Source organism: Rhea americana, unplaced genomic scaffold (genome assembly GCF_003343005.1).
Source record: "Rhea americana isolate MKP2758 unplaced genomic scaffold, rheAme1 scaffold_52, whole genome shotgun sequence".
Taxonomy (NCBI): Eukaryota; Metazoa; Chordata; class Aves; order Rheiformes; family Rheidae; genus Rhea; species Rhea americana.
The window spans coordinates 3,920,997-3,942,424 of record NW_028186668.1 but is presented as its reverse complement, the minus strand read 5'-3'; the positions used below and the strand labels follow the sequence as shown (position 1 = coordinate 3,942,424).

Here is a 21,428-nt window from a genome sequence, read left to right as displayed (position 1 = left end):
ATCTTGAATGCAATTTGGTTGCTGTAAGTTGTAAGTAAGGTAGCCTTTTGCTTATCTCTCTATTGAAGATTAGTTTAGCCTTAAGGGTCCTGGGCCTTCATCTGCAGCATTTCATATGGTAAACAAATAGTATGTTAGACTTGGACAACCAAATTCCCTTCACACAGTGATCATGATGTATTTTCTTAGTTCCTCTGTTTTTATCTTTCTGAGGCATACCAGCCAGCACAACAGCTCTAATGAATCCTCTTCCTGAGGAGATTGTTATGTTCTTGTAACAAGGCCAGTAGTGCAAAAGGTCTATTGCTTAGTAAACTGCTGAAAAATAAAAGACAGACTAAAAAAGTTAATCTTCCCTGGCAATTTAATCCATCCCATTCATATATTACCTTTCCTATTAAGATATTTTACTTGCGTTGCTAATTTACTCTTAATTTCTAGACCATACAAATCCATACTGGCTTGTCAAAAATTACACTTAAAGCCATCAGGCTTTACAGGCCCATTAAATTCAGCAAAATATACTCTATTTGTTTCAATTGCTGTCAGCTCATAGGCCAGGACAATTCAAACCAGTTTATCTGCATAGGTGTAGGTATGCCCTACAACCCTAAAACAAAAGCAGAGTGGCATTTGAACATTACTGTGTAATGCGATTTAGGAACTTTGCAGGCTCACATGATGTCTGCTTGATCCTATTCTTGTCACTGAAAATTCAGAAGGGTTGACAAGTGAACCACAGCATTTAAAGAAGTGATCACCTGTAACTATTTGGTCCTCCATCTTTCCTTTTCCCCCTCACCAGGTTTATCACCTCATCAGGAAAATGGCTGTATAGAACACATGAATAAACCTCAGCTAGTTTAGTGTGAAGTCAGGTAGCTTAGTTTAAAGTTTTGATACAGATGAACTTAAGATAAACCGGTTTTGGACTGAAGGGGTAAGATGAGGACCTGCATTCCCTCTACCTAACTCCTGCCTGGGAGGCGGTTTTCTTGCTGAGCAGTTGTTACACGGGCCATGACACTATTTATAGTGAACTTTGTTTTGCAAGCAGCAGCAGCACATGTTTTAATGCTGCAGATGTTTTAATCACATACAGTTTCAGTATCCTCTCTGGGGAGGCACCTTTCTGTTTTCCCTATATTACCTCCTTTAATCTTTCTTAGGCAAAACTGTCTGGGTTAGCAAAATCTGCCAATACATGGCTATGGATAACAGTAACTTCGGCCACCACAAACAGACCTGGGAGAAAATGCATATCCACRAGCTAAGGTCTTTAACTGGTGAGCAAGGATAACTAACCTTGGGAGAGCTGGAGTGTTTCCTAGCCACAGTTCTCCTGTCCCACCTTCACTGCAGGGATGACTCAGGAGTGAAGTCAGTGAACTGTTGTGCATTGGAGAACCCTGTATTGGTCCTGGTTTATTTTGCCAGATCTAAAAAACTTTGAGTTTATGATTGCTTGCAGTGGGGTTAGTAAACTCAGAGGAGGGGACAAAGCTAGGGCAAAACAGCAGGAAACATTATAGCCATGTAAGCATGAGCCATTCCTGCTCTTGAGTCAGTCCTGTGTGAGCATGAGTCAAATCCCTTAACTGTGGCAGCAGAACCACAGGAGGACTGTAGCTGTAGCATCCTATTGGGGCTTCTAAATGAAGCCTTAAACAGAAAAGTAAGTTGTATTAAAAAAAAAAAAAAAAANCAAAACAGCAGGAAACATTATAGCCATGTAAGCATGAGCCATTCCTGCTCTTGAGTCAGTCCTGTGTGAGCATGAGTCAAATCCCTTAACTGTGGTAGCAGAACCTCAGGATGATAGTAGCTGCTGCATCCTATTGGAGCTTCTAAAAGAAGACTTAAACAAAAAAGTAAGTTGAATAAAAAAAAAAAAAAAAAAAAAAAAAAAGAAAAGGCAGAACTGAACTCTTTCAAACAAGAGCCAAACCAGGTCAATATCTTTCTTAAAAGTGCTATCTGCTTGCAGCTCTGCTTTAGCGGGGAATACTTTTGAAAACATTTGTTTAAAAACAGTCACAGGCAACTATGTGATATTTAGCTTTCTGTACATAGCTTTGCTATTTTCCCATGTTTCATGCTGCTGAAAAGTTCTTAAAGTTCTTTTAAAAAATGCATCAAAACATGCCTGGATACTGGCTCGTCGTTCAGAGACAGTAGTTATTTCAGACACACAGAGAAAATCGCATACATAAAACCTATTTAACTTAGTACTATGAGCACAAAACTGAAAAGGAGAGRTGTGGAAAGAAAGAGAAAGAAGGAAATTAGTGATTTTAGTAGGCATGAACTGATTGTGTATTTTACGTAAAATATGAGGGGATAACAAGCCATTCTTTTGGTGACTGAAGGTCTCCTAAACTTTACCGAGTGTTTCATATTCTTAGGATTCTGTCTTCCACACRCAAAACTGATAGTTCTTAAAATACATGTAAATAAGTTATTATTTACAAAGACGGTCTGGTCATAGATGTAATGAATCCAAATAGATTTAGCCTTAGCTCAGTTCAATGCTATTTTCCGAGCTTCCCTCTTCACATGCAAGAGTCATGCATTTAGAACAGGCTGCCTGAGGTCATAGACAGGATTTAACAAGCGCAAGCCTGCTTAAGAAGACCGATTTGAACTGAGTGGATACAGAGCCTTATTTATGACACAAACATAATCTGAACGAAATTGGTTTATGTCTCGCTCATGTTTAAGAGTACTGTGTGCAATATTTGCATTGGAAAATAAGAGATTTGCACGGGAGCGAATCACTAAAATTACTTGCGAGGCATTACATGATTTTACAGTGGATCTTTCATAAGGGAATCAGGATCGATCTTGTGGTATTGGTTTCAAAATAAAATTTGGATGCTCTGTGTGAATTTTTTTTGATTTCTTTCAGTAAAAAGGCTGTCTCATCATTTTGAATAAAAACATAAAATCTCTTGCATTTTACATAATATTTTTTGTTCYGGAAGACTTCCAACCTATCTATCTACATCACAGTGTCAGCGCAGGCAGCAAACATGGGGAAACATGATTTAGGCARGATGAGAAAGCAGCACTTAGAGCACGTAAGGTCATCTCTTGACCAGTAGGATTTTCTGCTAACAGCTGGCACTGCTGAATCTGACCAGTGACTGGAAGGCATCGTGCCAGAAGCCAGGACTTAAAAAGATCTTCAGGCTGGGGGGGCACAAAACTGAAATGGAGAGGCGTCGATCAGCTCTTTTCTAGTCTTAAAGACAGGTCAGGGAGGTGAGTRAGGCAATGATTGATGGAGTTGGCACTTCTGGGTTTGTCTACAAGGGAAAGCTGCACTGAGGTAAATTTAATTAGCTTTGGAGCCAGTCTGGTTACCATAGTGTCCATCCTTTTTGTGTATCTTCTCGGTTCAGGAGGGGATTTTTCAGTTTCAAATCRTCAGGAATATATTAAATATATTAAAGATAAATGGGAGAAATCATTCTTATACTGTCATGGAAGTGCRCCCATGGAAGTTTACCAAATTAGGGCCAAATCCATGCCCAGAAGGATTTGTCAGAACAGCCTTCTCAACAAGTCCTCTTTGGACAGGGATAGCCTGCGTGAGCAAGAAAAGTGCTTTACCTGTATAACRTATACCAATCCAAAAGTGCAAAATAAGCTGTACGACTTTCGTGCCAGGATAAGCGGGTTTCCCCTCATGTTTTTACTAGTATAAAAAAGYTGCAAAACAAAGCACCTCACTGGCCATTTTTATACATACCAAGGTTAATAGTTATGCTAACCTCCATGTTTGCTTAAATTCRTACTATGTTTTAGACTTTGTTACTGTCAAGACTAGTCCTACATAAAGCCACTGCCAGTCCCACTGCTAACACAATGCCTTGTCCATACCTGGGCTACTGATCAAATTTTAATGTAACAATTAACACACATAAGAACACAAGTAACAAATTGTGCTGTGGAGATATCTTAATGGAGAGAAGTCTATTGATTTGGACTTTTCTTTACTGCTAAAAAGAAAAATTATTATTATTATTTTAACCTCAAGGTAACCAATGTGCATCAGCTATCCTGTGGTAAATCCACTGTGAAGATTAGGTGCTTTAATTTTACACTGAGGTAAATTTGTCAAGGTCAGTCCTAAGCAAGAGGATAAGAACTGACTGTGCTGAATGTATCTTGTGGTAAAACTAAAGTATACAGCACTTTACTGTGTTTTCAGTTTGGCATATATGACATATATTAGTCATTTATATGCAAAAAAWTGTATCTTTTTTAGCAGCAATGATTCAGTTGTTATAAACTGCTTTTGTGCTATCTCAGAAGCAATTATATAGTCCATCCTCCACAGCATGCAGAGGACAAGAGTTTATCCAAGGAACATAGACTTAGTCTTAAATTTTATATATGATTGAATTTTTCTGTTGACCTCTGTATCTATAATAAGTCCTCTGAAACAGAGAACAGCATGTCCAGAGAGGTTTGTTATCCTAGGTGATGCAATTTGTGTTTGGAATAATCACGTCTGCACAGTGCTCTGGAATCATTTTGTCTGCACAGTTGTTACAAAAGTGCCATTTTGCATTCTCAGAAGATTCCACAGTTTATTGCTTTGCCCGTCTGTTTTTTTCCATGATGCTCATGGGGAAAGATCCCACTGGAAGGCAGTGGGATATTTCCCATGATTTCTGTCATTTCATCACGATGCTAGAAGCAAGCTCCACTTTCAAAKGGCTGTTATGCATCAGGCAAGAAGCAATGAAGACCTCTAGGATGTTGCTGGTACTATTTGCATGTCTTTTGGGCAGGGACACACGGACAAYTGAAAGTGAGCTAAGTGGACTTCTAAATGAAGTAATGCACGAAACAGTGACACTCAATAATAACGCTGAACAAGGACAGCCAGCAATTTCAACAGCATCTGGCGATATTAACTTTCAAGAACCTTGAATGGAGAAATTCCCCTGCACTTGTAAGAGTGGAACATGTAATGAGAATTTCCCTCAACCTGGTGAAATACACTCACCCATTTTCACTTGAAGGCTCACCATTTTCATTTGGTAACCATTTCTGTGGACACAAATCAACTGTAAGGATTACTGTGAAGGAGTTACGTATGACAACTAAAAAACTGTCTGATCATATGAACTGTAAACAAATAGGTGTTTATTGATGAGTTTATGTGTTTAGAGGTAGCTAGYTGTGTTCAGGTCACCAGTGTAACTAATATGGCTATTCTCAGTGAGGACCATACCTAAAAGAAGGCAGCATTTATCTATGATGTAGCAAAGGCAGATGGGATACTTATTAATATTAGTGTGATGTGATGGAAAGAGTCAAGAAACTTTCATTTTCAAAAACAGTGGGCTATTTTATGCTTTTTTTGGCATACTATTTTTTTCTTTTGCAAGGTGATTGTAGATTGCCCATTAACAACACTGAAAACCTGAATGCTATCGGCAATTACGAGAATCATTTCCTATATGTTATGCAGATTCTGTGAGAGCAAAGTAAATAGAGAAACACTGTGAGAAAAAGTAGTGACAGGGCATGCTTCCATCTGATCAGAAGCACTTCAATCAGATTTGCACTGTAATTCAGTTATGAAACGAGTGCAGATATATGAACAAAATGGATCCCCTCTTAGAGGAAGAGTTTGGACATTTGTATACAGGAAGGATTTTAATATATCACATGCGGTGATTTTATTGAACTCTGCAAAGCTTTTTATACAAGCCAGCAATGTCATGAAAATCATTGCAGAAGATATAAGTAAGTTAGAGCAGGAAAAAAAAAAAAAAAAAAAAAAAACTGTGAAAGTGCAGAAAGACCTTACTCCTTTGGGTAGGTGGATGAGTTTATGGGGTCTCAAACTAGGAACATTTTACTTATTGCTTTGCAGTGTGGAATGTGAAAGGACAAATTTGCAGCTGCAAATTTCTGTAAGAAGCTGCTACCTCAATAAAGACWTTGTTGGAGAAGGATTGCAAAGCACAGAGAAAAAAAAAATTGTCATCTCTTGCAAAAGCTGTTCCCGAAACCTCCTGACAGTTTTCTTGTCCTCTCTCTCCTCTTTATTGTCTTAAATTTAACTTTCTTTCTATTTCTCCATCTTTTTATCACTCTGCTGAGTTGTGTACACAATATCAGTAAACATGCTATCCGTTGATTTCCTTTCCTTCTTGCGTAGATTGGACAGGTGTTCACCCAGGGTTAGCACCTGCAGCCATGGTTGCTGCAATGTAGCATGGGTGGGAAAGATAAAAAGGAACAGGTAGTTACTGCCCAGGAAATAATTTCCTGTGCCAGGAACAATAAAATGTAGCTTTTCCCTTAGTTGCGTAATATCCATTCTAAAATAGAGCACTATCTTTGCCTGAAGTTTTACCATCTAATACCTGTAGGTCAACATAAGGTCAATTTGCTAAATAAATGAATTCTGCAGTCAGTAAATGTGAAAAATGCCTAAAATTTTTGTAGTTATTGAAATGTTTTTGTGGCCAGAGGGGGGCAATTTACTTAATAATAATGAAGCACAAAGCTGAAGGTATAATGAAAATGAACCAGAAAACTTATTTTACCAGATTTTCTGTCCTGTACCTGCTGTTACAGTAAACTTGCTTTCCATTCAGCAGGCCACACAGAACTGCCATGTTGGATATGTATGAATCTGAGGTGAATGGTGAAATCAGAGAGAAAGGCAATAATGATGAAGGGCTTTTCAGAAAATTTCCTCAAAGAAGTGTTTTACATTTACAAGAAGCAAGTGGAAGTGAGGTCTTCAACATCATAGCACTTTAGTGTTCAACTGCAAAGTTAAATGCTTTACTTCTACTACGGACTTCTCAGTATAGAAAAAAACAGTGTCAACTTTCTTCAACCAATAGTGATGTTAGATACTAGTCATTCAGGGAAGATGACATTAGCACGGAGGCTGCATGTGTTATACAGCTGGAGCAGGCTGGGCATCTTGCTGCCTGTCAGGAGACATAAATTCAACAGCTGCTCTTAATCTGCAGTGAAGGCTGCCCACAGTCAACTCAGTTATGAGTATGTCATTTGGGTCAAAGAATCCAAAGTGACCAGACAACATGATGCACATCAGAGCCTCTTGTATGCTATTTGCTACAGAATGTAGATGTACTTTAACGAACTAAACCTAGAGGCCACACCGGAGTGGAAGAGACTTCTTGAAGACTGTGCAAAATGGTGATATATATGTATTTTGTAACCCCTGACAAAGCATCTAGTGAGGTATAAATGTTATATATTACATATAAAGGAACAGGTTTTATGAGAAGATGGTTACACATTTATTCCTGAGCTTGTTAGTTCTTACTATACTCATCAGAAAAGGCAGCATAACAACAACCAGATTAGCACATGGAGGCTCTAATTTAAGGGTAGTCAATACTACTCAGGAGCTGTGTAAATGAAAGAACTGCAGCAACAAATTCAGTTACTCTGGAGATCTACACCACTTATACAGGCAGGTAGCCTTTGGCATCATGCTTTATGCCTCAGAAGATACCGGAGGTATTCAAACATTTGGCATAGCTGCATAACTTGCAATGAATGATACATGTATTACAGCTTGTTGGTTGCTTCAAGTCTTTTTTCTTGTTAGAGAAACATTCACACAAGAACATCTAATGCTCTGCATGATTAAGTTAAGTCTTTGCAGCATTTGTTTAAAGCCCAGTGTTCCATGATTTCCCTTCTGCAGTGATGYGGTAGTGATAAAGTTTTGGTTCACACGCGGGCTTTGTTAGCACAGAGAGAAAGAAACAGGCCAATACTACAAATGTCTTAAAAAATAAATTATTTTATTATACAAGTTTTTTCAATGCCTAGAGGAAATACACAATTATTATCAATAAGAAAGATATTTTCTCTCATTGGAATTTCACTTAAACATGGTTTCATTATAATGTATTGTTATTTCTAGGGATCGCCCRTTTGATGATACAAGAACAGAGGTACTCTTTGTTCAAATTGTAGGCCTAATAACTGGGTTGGTGACTGTCAAAACTATTTTGGGGAACTCAATGGTGAATTAAAAAATCTGTGTTATAAAAAAGTTTCTGTTGAAGATTTTCTGCTGTCTCATCATGACAGCAGAGTTCTGAAACACGAAAAAAAATCTTTACTCACTAGCCAAAGCCTTTTTGAAGTAATTCATGTGCCTCAATAGCTATTTGCACCAAATTAGCATATTTAATTTTTTGCCAAAATGATTGGTAGGTGAAAACAACAGCGAACTGTAATCAAGATAGCTCATTTACAGATCATCCATGCCGCTATGGTTTTATTACAGAAGGAAATAAATTAAGTCCTTTTTAAATTTTAAATTTTAAACCCATTTTAAATCTGTAAAAACTTCAAAATCAACATTTTGGATTGGGGTGAAAATAATATTTAGGTAAAATGAATAAAAAATTGAATTCTTTAATTAATAGTTATCTGAATTAGAGAATGCTTTCTTAACATATTTACAGTCTCATTCATTTGACATAAAATAACCTTAAAGATCAGTAATACCTACTTATAATTATTACTTGAATGCAAAGCTATTCAGTTAAGCACGTTAAGTTCTTTTATGAAAATTTAACTAAATACAATAAAAACTCAGAGACGCATAGCCTAGTTTTTAAGTCTTTAAATAAAAGCAGTTTTTAAAAATAATTCTTGTATCTTGAAGATTCAGAAGCTCAGCTGCTTCTTCAAATTTTGCTCATGATTATACCATTTTTTTCATTTAGGAAATAAAAATGACAGTATCAGTGATCAGGTATAGACGCCTGCAGTGGAAAGAACTGCAACATGACTAATCACCCTGGGGTCTCTTCAATATCTGTGCAAAAAGGGTGAAAAAAAGGCACTTTCATGCATGATTCAACCATCCTAATGTAGGCATCTAAAACAGGTCAGTTACACTGAGCTGTAAATGTCTATTCTTCTCCATGGACTACTGAGGCACGGCCACCCTAGGGAGTGACTAACTTAGATGTGGATATCTATGTTATCAAGTAAGGTGAGATGATTCACACGCCATGTAACTTTTGTGGCCAAGAAAAAGCATCTACAGAGAAAGAAACATTGCCTCTATTAAAAGGCTTCTAATAAAATACTATGTGCTTTTGCTCTTGTTTCACCTTCCCTACAATGTCCTAGATTCTCTAAAATGTATAGCTTGAAATTTCTATCACAAAGAATAATGTAGTATAATACTACATCATCTTCCATTCTAACTCATGAAAGTGAGTAATCATTAAACTTAGAATTACCACTTGCCTAGCTATACACAGTAGTGAACTGATAAAATTCAAGATRTGAACACAGTTTTCCATGTTAAATAATTGTATGTAAATTATAATTAATGTATACAGTAGCACATTTGTACATTAGTATATGTTCATATATATATATGCGTATACACATATACYAACACCATGCTTAAAAGGCAATTATAGATAAGAATTGTAGTTAAGAAAGCAATTGAAAACCATAACAGTTATATAAATAAATAAATTTTGTACATTAATAAATAAAATATATTGGGATGCAAACTAAACMTATCAATGAAAATGTAGGGATAAAGACAATATGAACATTTTTTTCATTTCATTTTGGATTGATATAGGACTATTAAGGATGAAAGTAACCCTAGAGATGAAATAGTTCCACTACTAGCTGTGGAAAAGAAAGATGCATTCAATGAAAATTTCTGGTTTGCATTTAGAAAGGAAAATAGAGTCTTCATTGCTGAAATACTATCTATTCTGACATTCTCTTAAGTGGGTAGTGAAGAGCACATATTAACTTTTTTAATTAGCAGTGCCAGATAATTCGATTTGAAATTTTTTAAAAGGAATTTTGTACTTGTGCTCACTGACAAAAAGCCTTAGCATAGTGGAGGAGTTCAAGAGGCCTGGAAAAATCTAATGCTGTGCTGATATTTCAAAAGCATAAACAGGATGACTAGGGTAATTGTAGATGGGTTAACTTGACCTTGATTCCATGTGAAAGAATGGAACAGCTGATATGGGACACGGTCAATAAGGAAATAAAGAATGGTAATATAGTTACTGCCAGTCAACATGACTACGCAAAATAGGTCATGTTAAACAAATTGCATAGTATATTGCATATATGAGAGAGATCAGAATTTTAACTGTTACTTTTGGTTAATAAAAGTAACCATGTTGACAAAATAATATCTTCTAGACTTTTGCAAAGCATTGATTTTACATGTCAACCTGATTAAAATATTAATGTCTAAACAAAATCAAGAAAGTGTATATTAAGTGAGATTAAAACTCACAAATTCAATGTRTAATTGTTAACCATAATTTATCAAGTATTACTAGTGTGATCCTTCAGATCCTTTCTTGTCCCAGTGTTGCTCAGTGTCTTTACCTATGGCATGAGAAAAAACATAAAGTTCTAGTAACGTTTGCAAATGAGGCAAATAACAAAAGGCAGAGAGAAATGTTGAGAAGGACAGAAGACAAACAGGAACTGATCTAGATTACTTTGTAATGGAGCAGAAAAATATGGGTACCGATATTGCCAATTAAAGATCACATGCTTTGTGAAAGGCACACATAGATTACACTTGCAAGACTGAGAAGTATAATGACTCTAAGAAAATGGAAGGACAATGGTTGACAGTCAATTTTTTAGTGTAAACATGGCATGAAGTTGGCTAAYGCAATCCAGATCTTTATTTTGGAGGGGGTCAGAGGTAGCCTTCTAGTAGGTATCATGGTCAGGCCAAATAAAGCTTTTCACAGAAAAATGAAGAAACACCACCTAACAAATATATTTTACTCTATTTTGGACTATATGGAGTAATTTTTATGGGATATATTGCAAACACAGTAGATGGAGGAATGATTGGCAGGAGTTATGCACATCTGCATTAAATAAGCCACAGAAAAATAGTAAGGAATTTGTCTTTGTTGTGTTTGGGGAAACAAGACTTTGGCTCTATTATTTGTAAATAATATTTCATAACTTTGCTAACTCTTATGATTTTTGAATGCKTTTAGGATTTTAGTAAGTATACAGCCAGTCTCAGAATGACACAAGATGCTCTAGACAATGATGAAATTTCTAGAGGCTTAATGGGAAACTCATCCTAAGAGTGTCCTGGTTATTTTTCTGCTTCTTGGTCTCAAAAGGTTGGCTGTGTAGGAGTTAAAACTCACCTTCGGCTTCTCTCTGGGGCAGACATGATTGTCAGGAGAGACCAGAGTAGCCTGTCTCCCCTGCCCAGGAGCATCAGAGAAAGTCTCCCTGATTTTCCACTCCTTCTTCTCTTCCTGGGATGTTTTAAAGGAAAAACAGGATGAAGAACCTCTGCAGTTCTCATTCTCAATCTTTTAGTCTGGAAAAGAGAAAGAATAAGCAGTCTGGTGCTGGCTTGAGAAGCTATAGTATGTATTTGCCAGAGTGCATGTAGCAGGCCTAGGACCCTAGTGTCTTAATCCTGTCCAGTCTCCAGGACTAGCATTTCAGTTGAAACCAAGGAGCAGGAGAAAGGGCCGCTGAATATTTAGGTCTTATTCCTTCCAGATAGGAAGGAAGCCCTCATTCCAGATAGGATTTTTTTTTCTCCTATCTGGAGTAAAAAATGAAGTCCCAGCTTGGAATACAGAAGCTCCCTGGGGTTTGCTAATCTGGGCATGGCCAGAGGGCAGCTGCAGGAAAAGCAGAGGTGAAACTGGGAAGGAAGAAGTAGGGAGACATGTATCTCATGCTGCCCGACAGCTGAGGTATATACCCTGTATGTTTAGGGATGCAAAATCCTTTTGGTGACTCCCTGCATTATGGTCCTGCAACCTTTCCTCTCCTCTGTGATTTGACACATAATCCTGTATCTGGTCAAYAAAGCAAGGGGTTTGTCAATTAGCTTTGTCTGGCACACCAGTTCCTGGAGCAGAATAGCATGCATCAAAAATTTGTGAGATATGGGCTAAATGGAGAGAAGTGTCAGAGCCAGCGTACAACTCTCATAGTAAATGCATGAGAGCTGACAGACTGTGAACTGAGACAGGCAAATCTGAGGCAGGACTGACATCAGGGCTAGGGGACAGGCTTGGCTTTGAAGTTGGAGTGTACGGCAGGAGTCAAAACCCATCTAACCTAAAAATCATTGGTAAGGAATGTGAAGATCATTATAGACGGAAATGGGTAACAAGGATGGGTTATCTTTGAATAAAGCACTGATGAACCTGTTGCTGGAATACCATCCCTGTCCTTCAGCATCCTTGCCACCATACTAAGGATTCTGTGGGCTTCTAGTTTTAATCCCCCTTCCAAATTGCCTGTAATTCTGCCCTTTCTAAAACAATGACCCAACAGCTGGTGTCTTCCTTTTTTCCCTCCACTATCATCTACAGACTGTCTGTGAGGAGGGAGAGGGAAAAAAAGAAATGTCTCCATTTTGCTCGCCTCTGGCTTTCCTTGCTGGCTAAGCATCTGTCCCACAGCTGTTACACAGCACTCAGCAGAGAGAGCAATAAGCATTTTTAAAGTGCAAATGTCTTCCAGTTTTCTGATTTTTACCAGAATCAATAGGGCTTTGCCCAATGATAAACATTTCCTGAAATCTTCAGTTTTGTTTCTGATAATTTCCGAAGCGGTCACATTGTATCCAGATAGGCAAGCAAACAAATACATATATTCATCTTGCTTAGCCACCTAAAAGATAGGGGATAAGTATAAGTTAGTTCTCTAGAGTCCCTTTACAGTGAATTGAGAATTTCTAAGGAAATGTGTCCTAACTATTTTAGACTACTATTCTGTGATCATTAATTCCAGAGTTGCACGCAGCAATATTAAACATACCTTGAATATTTCTTTTGACATAAGTTGAATGTTTCTGTTAAATAAGCAGAGCACAGAGTATTGAGTCCATGCTGATATTAGGGTTTTATGCTGCCCGTGGGAGTATAGATGATACCTGAACTGGCTTAAAGTTGAGTGCTGAAAGGGGATGATATTTGATGGGACATTTTGACAGTTTTGCACAGGTATAACTTCACTTCTGGAAATGCAGAGTATAGCTGTTGCATTTATGTAAAACATCTTTAGTCTATATAGCAATAAAAAAGTATATTCTCCTGAATATATTCACAATGGGGGCAGAAATGACCTTAGTGACACTAATTTACTTGAGATAACATGTTATGAATTATATGGGCATATTTTCAAAAGAAAGGGGCCTCTTCAATTGCTGTGTTTTCCTGAGTCCTGCTGAAACAATTCCAAGGGAAAGCTCTGTAAGATTTTAAGATTTTTTTAATCATTGAAAACCAAATGTAGGCAARATATTTATTTAAAGTAATATGTTAATTAGCTGCACATGTGTAGCATGGTTAAACCCACACATGGAAGCAACAAATCAAAATTAATTATAGATGGCCTTCAAAAGTGAGACTGAACAACCTACTTTCATTTTCCCAACAAAGAGAAAAGTAAAAAGTAACTAAAATCAACAAGTTAGTTAACTGGGTTGTAAAATTGTTTCACTATTATTAGTCTAAGGAATAAGTAATGCAAGGATGTGCAAGTGTGAACATTTTGAGGGGTGTGATTTTTAACTCGCTGGTATTTCTTTAAATATAGCCAACATACAAGGGTAGCAGACAACCATTGTTTATAAACCTGATTAATCTGGAAGAAAACCCAGATCAAGTGCAAAAAAACCACACAGGCATTTTTCAGTAAATGTTCAGTTAACAACTGACAGCCATCCATTGACTTTAAAATTCTCTGATCTTTTCACAATCCATCGATTGTGTCTATGTAATTTATACCTCTGGGATACAGTTACATGTTTAGCACATTTGTTGTTCTAATGCATTTCTAAATAAAGTAGAAAAGGTCATTTTGTTACAAAAAGGAACACCATCTCAGGAAATTGTTGCAGAGGATATAAACTATTGGGTAGACAGATCAGCTGGGATCCAAGGATCTTTAATCGGGTCAAAGTTACTTATGACAAAAGAAGTTTTTGTTAGCAAATAAACTCAGAACACTTTGTACCAGAAATGAAAGGCCCTTTCAGCTCTCGGAAGCTGTAAGAAAAGATACACCTAGGAGGCTACATTTCTGAAGCTTCTGCCGGGTCCTTATAAAGCTCCAGCCGAAGCTGAGGTAACAGCTTTCTTTGACTGGGTTTCTATAATGTCACTACCTTGTAGAACTGATCCACATTGACCACTATTGATTTTTAGAGACTATAGCACTATGGGTTTGGAGCTATTCACCTTTTAAAAATCTTGAAAGATTTCACAGATCAGCCATTCTTTAGCCAAAAACAATTAGAATTCGCACCATGTCACACACGGAAGTGAATTTCTAAGCTCAGAAATATCCTAGACTTCCAGYATGCAGCCTACCTCTCCTTTTTGGATAATCTGAATAGATTAAGAGTGGTACAATGGGCTTTTCCTCTTCTCTGAAGTTTTGAGGGAAAACATTCTAAGTCAATCAGTAAGACACTTGGAAGAAAATAATGAAAAACTGTGGAACAGAACTGAAAGCTGAGGCCAGAAAAAGCAAAAACATGAAGGAATGAAGTGGGGCGCCTAGAAACATTCTCCTATTATATCATTAAACACTACATATGAAATTAAAAATATGTTTATTTGCCATGATTACTTCATTCTCTGGCGTCACTAATGCTGTGTCATGCGCTTCTGCTTAATCAGCAGTTTAACTGAAAGCACACTCTTCACTTGTGTTTGATTCTGTGGTCTCCCATTTCAGTAATGAAAATGTAATATTCATATGAATATTTTATTAACATTAAGTGACCATTTTCTTCTATGTTCATGAGCGCTCAACTGACCATGTATGAAACCTTTTTGTTTTTCTTTTTATGGAAATTACTTGATAGAAATGATTTTAGCAAGTTATTATTCTTTAGACATAATTGCCTCCAACCATTGCAGTGCTTGCTGCAATAAGGCTCTTGGAGATAACTGCTCCTCCTTCTTCTGACTCCACAATCCAGCCACCTGTGACAGTGTCTGTAACAGTGAGTGCGGTGTTTGGGCCATCATGCCATCAGCTGGAAGAAGGATTTATTCAGCCTCTGTTGAAGACAAAAAAAATGTCAAATTCTGGGGTCAACAGCTTTGCACTCGTTTTGATGCTTTATCTTGCTGAAATTAACAGTTGTATCTAAACTATATATATGGAAAATATGCTTCCAAAGATATATTAAAAGGGTGCTCCACCTTACTTTTGCACATACGTGTTGCTTTTCATTTTTTTCCCATGCATATGAGCACACCCAAATTTGTAAGGCTGCCACTCCTCAATTCCTCTTTAAAACCTGAGCCTGCCCCCAGTTTCCACTGGAGAGGCAGTTGGTAAGCTGTAGCTTCTGCTTGACAGCCATACTGTTTCTGTGTCTGCAGAATYGTCTTTCCTATGTGACTCCCCACAGTAGCAATCTTCCTCAGTCTGTTGTGTATGTACAATATATACATTAAACAGAACAGAAGGAGGTCCACCATTAATTACTCATCTATACAATGTCTAGCACAATGGGAGCCCGAGGCTCCACTGAGTTTCCCAGACACTGTTTAAATAATGCAGATAGATGATAATACTCTTTGAAGGCAGCCAGTCCATTCCAAGGGCAAGCCTTTCTCATTTTATTCACATAAAACTTCCATCAAAGCTGTACACTGAAAAAAAGCAGGCAAGATTTGCTTCTATAGTCATTATATTCCCCCAAAYGTCACTTTATCTCCCTGGTGGTCTTGTGTGTGCACAGATTAGGCCAGCAAATGTTTTGCATGAGTAAGAATTGCACTGATAGCATATCCCCAATAGTAAGAGTAAGGAACGATTAATAGCCATAATATTTCATAGTTTTATACTCTTTATTTTGCACTGTTAAATAAGCCCACGCAGAAAAAAAAAGAAGTACTCTCTTCAGGAGTAGTACTTTGGGGACTACTTATTAGATGTATATATGATTGAAATCTGATAAAATAGGGCTGAAAGTAAACATGAGATCATAAAGACTATGACACTGCCCTGAGTCAGGACAACTGTACTTGTGTCATTCCTGATAAATATTTGTCCAGCTTAAAATCCTCTGGTGATGGGGACTCTATAAAAATCCCTTGACAACCTACTCCAGGACTTCATTACCCCTGCTGTGAGGAAAATTATCCTATGTCAGAAAAATAACAGAGAAAGTTAAGCTCCTTTTTTGAAGCTAAAAAAGCAAAAAAAAATAAAAAATAAAAATAAACCAAAGGAAAAAGAGTTACTACCTAAAGCAGATGCAAAGGCCATCTGAAACAAAAACAAATAGCCAAATGAATTGTAGGGCAGAGGGGAAAGCTGAATGCCTGAGATTGTTTCGCTGGGGAACAGCCTCCCAAAAACAGTGAGAAACAAGTGGAGAGAGGCATAAGTAACCTACATACAAAAAGAAGTAAAAGAAGAGCCTTTCAAACAGAATGCTATCTGGAAAGAAATATTATTTGAAAAAGCAAACTAAACAAAGTCCTGCTGTGTTTGGGGAAATTGGCTTTGTTCRTTTTCTGTAAATATTATGTCAAAGAAATACTGAATTCTATCATCAATCCATTTGCCATCAGAAATACCCTGAAAGCCCCTAGACTTTGGCTATCCACATATGTCAGAACAGTACATTCCAAAGTCTCTTGAATAGCACTTTTTTWAAAAAAGGGGGGGGCAATATTGTTTTAAATAATTCTTCCTGCATGCAACAGGGGTATAGACTTCAACTACTGTTTGAAAATATTTAGTTGAACTGCTACATGAATCATTTTTATATAAATCAATTATTATATTTTAATCAAACACTTTTTTCTCCTTAAAGAAACATCAGTATATTTTCGATTTATGGTCATTCCAAAAGAAATGAAAGAACACAGCATTTTCACCCAAAGGCTCTTATTTATTTATTTATTATCTGCTAATACCCCCAGGAGAGTGCATAAGAGACCACTGCAACCCAGTGTTTTCCCTACTTTTAACACTTTAGTTTTACTTTCACGCCTGGCTTTAGAAAGAAACGCCTGTGAGAGAAAGGCTGCCTTTCAGACCAAGGACACTTGAACCACTTGGAAAAAAACTCTGGCAAAGGCGCTGCGCGGTGCGCGCTGAGGGCAGAGCCGCGCCAGCGGGGGGCAGCACGCACCAAGCGCGGCGCCCTCGCTGCGGCCCCGGTGGCGTCCGCGGCTGCGGAGCGGCCCCGCCGCCGCGCAGGGCGGCTGCGCCTCATCGCTCACGGAGGACGCGTTTTCGACGCGTGGGAGACGAAAAAAAAAAAAAGCAGAGAGAGAGAAAGAGAAAAAAAAGATGTTCCAGGAAGAAAATCCTGGTGGTTGCGTCTCGCTGACGCAGCTCAGCCCCCGCTGTGTGATTTTCGCACCGGCCCGGCGGAGCCGGAGCGGGGCAGGGCCCGCAGCCGCTGCTGTCCTGCGTGTGCGCGGAGCGTCGGGTGGGTTTTTTTTGGGGGGGGGTAGTTTTTTCTTTCTTTTTTTTTTTTGGTCTGGGCTGCGTCGAGGCCGCGAGCTGGCCGAGGTTATTCTCGCCGGACCTCTTCACTTCTTCCTTTAAATGCCCCGGGGAGATTTCCCAGAGCGAGTTATTTACCCGGCAGACGGCAAACGCGCCGAGCCGAGRGCCGGGTGTTTCGGCGGCTGCGCGTTTCTCCCTCCGCACGTGCGCTGCCGCGCCGCGGAGCCGCCGCTCGCCCCGCGCAGGGCCGGGGGCGATGCCAAGCCCCGCCACGGCCGCATCCGAGAGCCTTCTCAAAGCAGCCTTTTCTCGGCACACCTGCCGCAGGAAGGAGAACCCGTTCCCCAGGAAGATCATTACGACGTTTCTCACTGTTTTTTCTGGAGAATACTCTAACGTATCAGCCTGCTTCTGGACTACAGAGTTAAGAACTTGCCACCTGAAATTTGAATTTGTGATGGAAATGATCCAACCACACGAAAATATCCAATTATTTATTTATCAGAAACGACAAACCGGAAATAGGACATGCTCCAGATTTTCCTCCGTTTTCTTCTCCTCCCATCTAAGAATGGATACAGCAAATTAAGATCTACATTGTTCTCCTCTATGTTGAAAACAATTAATACAAATGTTATATGTATTATTAACCTCAAGAATTAYTGAATATGCAGAAAGTTGCACAACCACAACCGCAATTTATTTAACCTGGAGTTCTCCAGAAATCTGTGGGCACAATGTTTACTCAAGCAAGTAATCTTTACTCACGGTAAAAAAAAGTATTTGCAGACTATGATTTCTGAATCTCTTTGCCCGATGTAAAAAGCCATACATAAAGTGTCKTCACAGGACCAGGAGAAAAAGAATTACCAGCCAAGGATCTTTAAGAGGGGGAGGGGAAAGATTATACCCCTGAGAGTTACTCTCACTAGAGATAAAACATATTGTGAGGCGTTACTAAATGAGTAGTAACAACAAACTATTTTATAAAACTATCTAGAAAATATTTTATAAAACTATCTAGAAAGATGGCCCGTCCTCCCTTCCAAATAACACAGACTTCATAACTGGACAGTAGCATAGTTATGGTACATTAGCACTCAAAGAAGCTGGAAAGGTTAGAGAGAACAAAGCTGACAGAGGAGTCTATGTCCCTCTACAGTAAGGTTATGAAATATGTAACCAGAATGACACCGTATCGGAAGTAAGTACATAAATGTACAAGGGAATAAACTGACTTCACCTATTTATGTAGAAGTTCAAGGACATCAAAATATAAATCACTCAAATTTGTTGGAACAGATAATTGTACTCTTGATAGTGTAAGAAAGTGTTGCTGACGCACGTAATCTTTCTCTACCCTTTTTTTCCCATGGTTTCACTACCACCAGCTTTGTGATCCTGGCAACAGGTGGACAGCAAGAGCCAAGCCAAACATCGCATACATCCCTTTCAAGTGTTACTCCTTATCCTCAAATTGAAAGATATTTCAAAATGAGATTTAGAGTAAGAACAAACAAAAAAAGCATTTTCAAAGGGTGCATCAGATTTTAAAATTCAACCTACTCATGCATCCATTCTCTCTGAAAATTTTTTGGGTAGCCTGACTAACTTTGGGCACTATTCAAATATAGTAACATATAGTAACAAATATAGTAACACAGCTTCATGCTCCAATCCCCCTGAAGCGGAACAAAACCCGTTCTCGGCTTGCACAGAATCAAGCTTCCACTAAAAACAGTTGGATGCCCCTAGAGGTAACAATTTTATCTGACCAAGTAAAAGTAAAATCTTTTAACTACTATTCATGCAATCAGTCTTTCCAGACAAAATTCACTGATGGCTTAAGAGCATTGCCTGCAAAATCCTAGTTGTTGACAATTTTTTATCATCCATCCCTGTMGTTCGGTAACCACAACATATTTATAAATACATTTCTAAATAAACTAAACAATCACACTCCTCCTTTTGACATATAGTAAATGAATCTGAAATACTCTAAGCATGGAGAAAACTACTGAAATCAAATGGACTTTGTGCCAGCAAAACTGTGTGTGCTAGATCTAAACTAAACTTCACCCTTTCCATAAGCAAGGTGTATACTTTTCTTGGCATGTCTCTGCCAGTTTAGGGTGCAAGGAGGTAAAAACTTATGACTGACATAACTGCAGGCTAATGCCCCTAACATAGATTTTATATTTTGACAAATCTGATCATTTAGCCTATTTTTTCTTGGAGGCAGAAAGAGATGGCTGGAACAAGGTATGCTGGCAAAAGTACAGTTTAGTAGGCATGAAAGATGCTAGCACTCCTTTGCCGGTCGACTTCTTTGGTATAGTTATATTGGCAACACGTTCCCAGCAGAGACCTCAAACTAGAAGATAAATGTGGTAAAAYAGAGATGTGGCAGGGTAATATGACAGAAGGAAAGGAATGGGAGAGGTAAAGCAAGGAGATTATTTTTTTCTTTTATCATGGTGGAATTATTCCATAGAGATGATCTAAGCAATAGCATTTCAGGGCTCTGACAAACATCATCTGGCAAACTTAATGCAGTTATTGAAGATGCTACTATCCCTAGTTGTCCACCCCCATGTTCTGCCCAAAATTACTTGGTGGAATGAGAGAACGTGTGCTATGCGTCAACCATCCAAACTCACAGCCTGCTGTATCACTGAAAACCCACTTATGTCAGAAATGAAAGCTAATATGTTACAGTATGCATYGGAACAGTTGAGGCAGAGACACGTCAGCCTATAGAAACAGTAAACTGCGCAGAAAAGTGGGAWGGACTAATTGGGTTAGTCCACTTAGTTTAATTACATGGCAGTGTAATTACACTGGAATGACTGGGAACATTTTCCAGAAGGGATATAGTTTTGGAAAAYAATTCAGAGGAGTTCAGAGAAAATTGTCAATGAGGAAGATCACTGACGCAAGCTAGGGCCATTCATTCCAGTGTCAGTCATGAAACAACAGTATTTTCTTTTCCTGAAGTTTACGGGCCCCACTTCTTGTGTTCTGCACCAAAGATATGCATTAAACAAACAAAACCCAGAAATAATTATAGAAAAAAATACTCGCTATGAATCACCCACTGCTAAAAAACTAAATGCTAATGTTACTCCTTATATAAATGCCAATAATATAAAGTATAAATGTCAACTTAAAATTTTAGTCCATCCTAACGCTTTTGTCACAGAAATTATTGGCTAACTTAATTCTGCTACTATAGTCAGTATATCAGAATGTTTGTTATTTACATATAGTGATGAGTAACATACGAAAATGTTATTTACATGGATTAATATTCATCATTTTCACATGTCAGATTTAAGAATGTTTGCTCAAGGTCAACAAGCATATTTCTCAAATTTCTAGAAAAATCTTTCCAAATTTGCAAGAGGTTTCCAGACAAATGGCTCCTCTTGGTGTTTATAGGCCCAGATCGCTCAGATTGGGAAGAAGTTACTCACGTAACTGATTCTCCTTACGTCTTTCATGGTCTAAATACAGATAACAGTCTGGCCTGTTATAACCACAGGTAGAAAATCAGCTATTCCTGATTTTTCACAGGAAGTTTTTCTCATTGAGGTCTGGTATGCAGTTGTAACATGTAACCTAAATTTACTGTTCCTTTCCAATTCTATGTATTTTCCACAAACAGAAACAGAAGTATGTACCAGGACAGTAAATACTGTGAGCACCGTTTTCTGTGCAGAGTCATCCGGGCACAGAAAGGTTACAAGCCCCTTGCCCAAGTTCACACAGCAAATCAGTAGCAGGTTGACTGTGGGTGCCCTTTTCCTGCTCCCAAGGACAGGTCAGTGTCTCAGATCTCCAGTAATTCCTTCTCTAGCCCCCACCTTGTTTAATTTTCTTTTCTTTCTTTCTTTCTTCTTCCTTCC

At 38.2% G+C, this 21,428-nt stretch overlaps 1 long non-coding RNA gene across 1 annotated transcript in view; it reads right to left on the bottom strand.

Annotated features, from left to right (window-relative positions):
* Nucleotides 1-8,067: 8,067 nt before the first annotated feature.
* The window catches only part of LOC146588366 (uncharacterized), a 13,699-nt gene continuing 338 nt past the window's right edge, over nt 8,068-21,428 (bottom strand). The window contains exons 2-4 of the long non-coding RNA XR_014897436.1: nt 11,208-11,386; nt 10,319-10,413; nt 8,068-8,119 (exon numbers count right to left, since the gene is read on the bottom strand). This is a non-coding gene — a long non-coding RNA (uncharacterized LOC146588366). The remainder of the gene's footprint in view (nt 8,120-10,318; nt 10,414-11,207; nt 11,387-21,428) is intronic.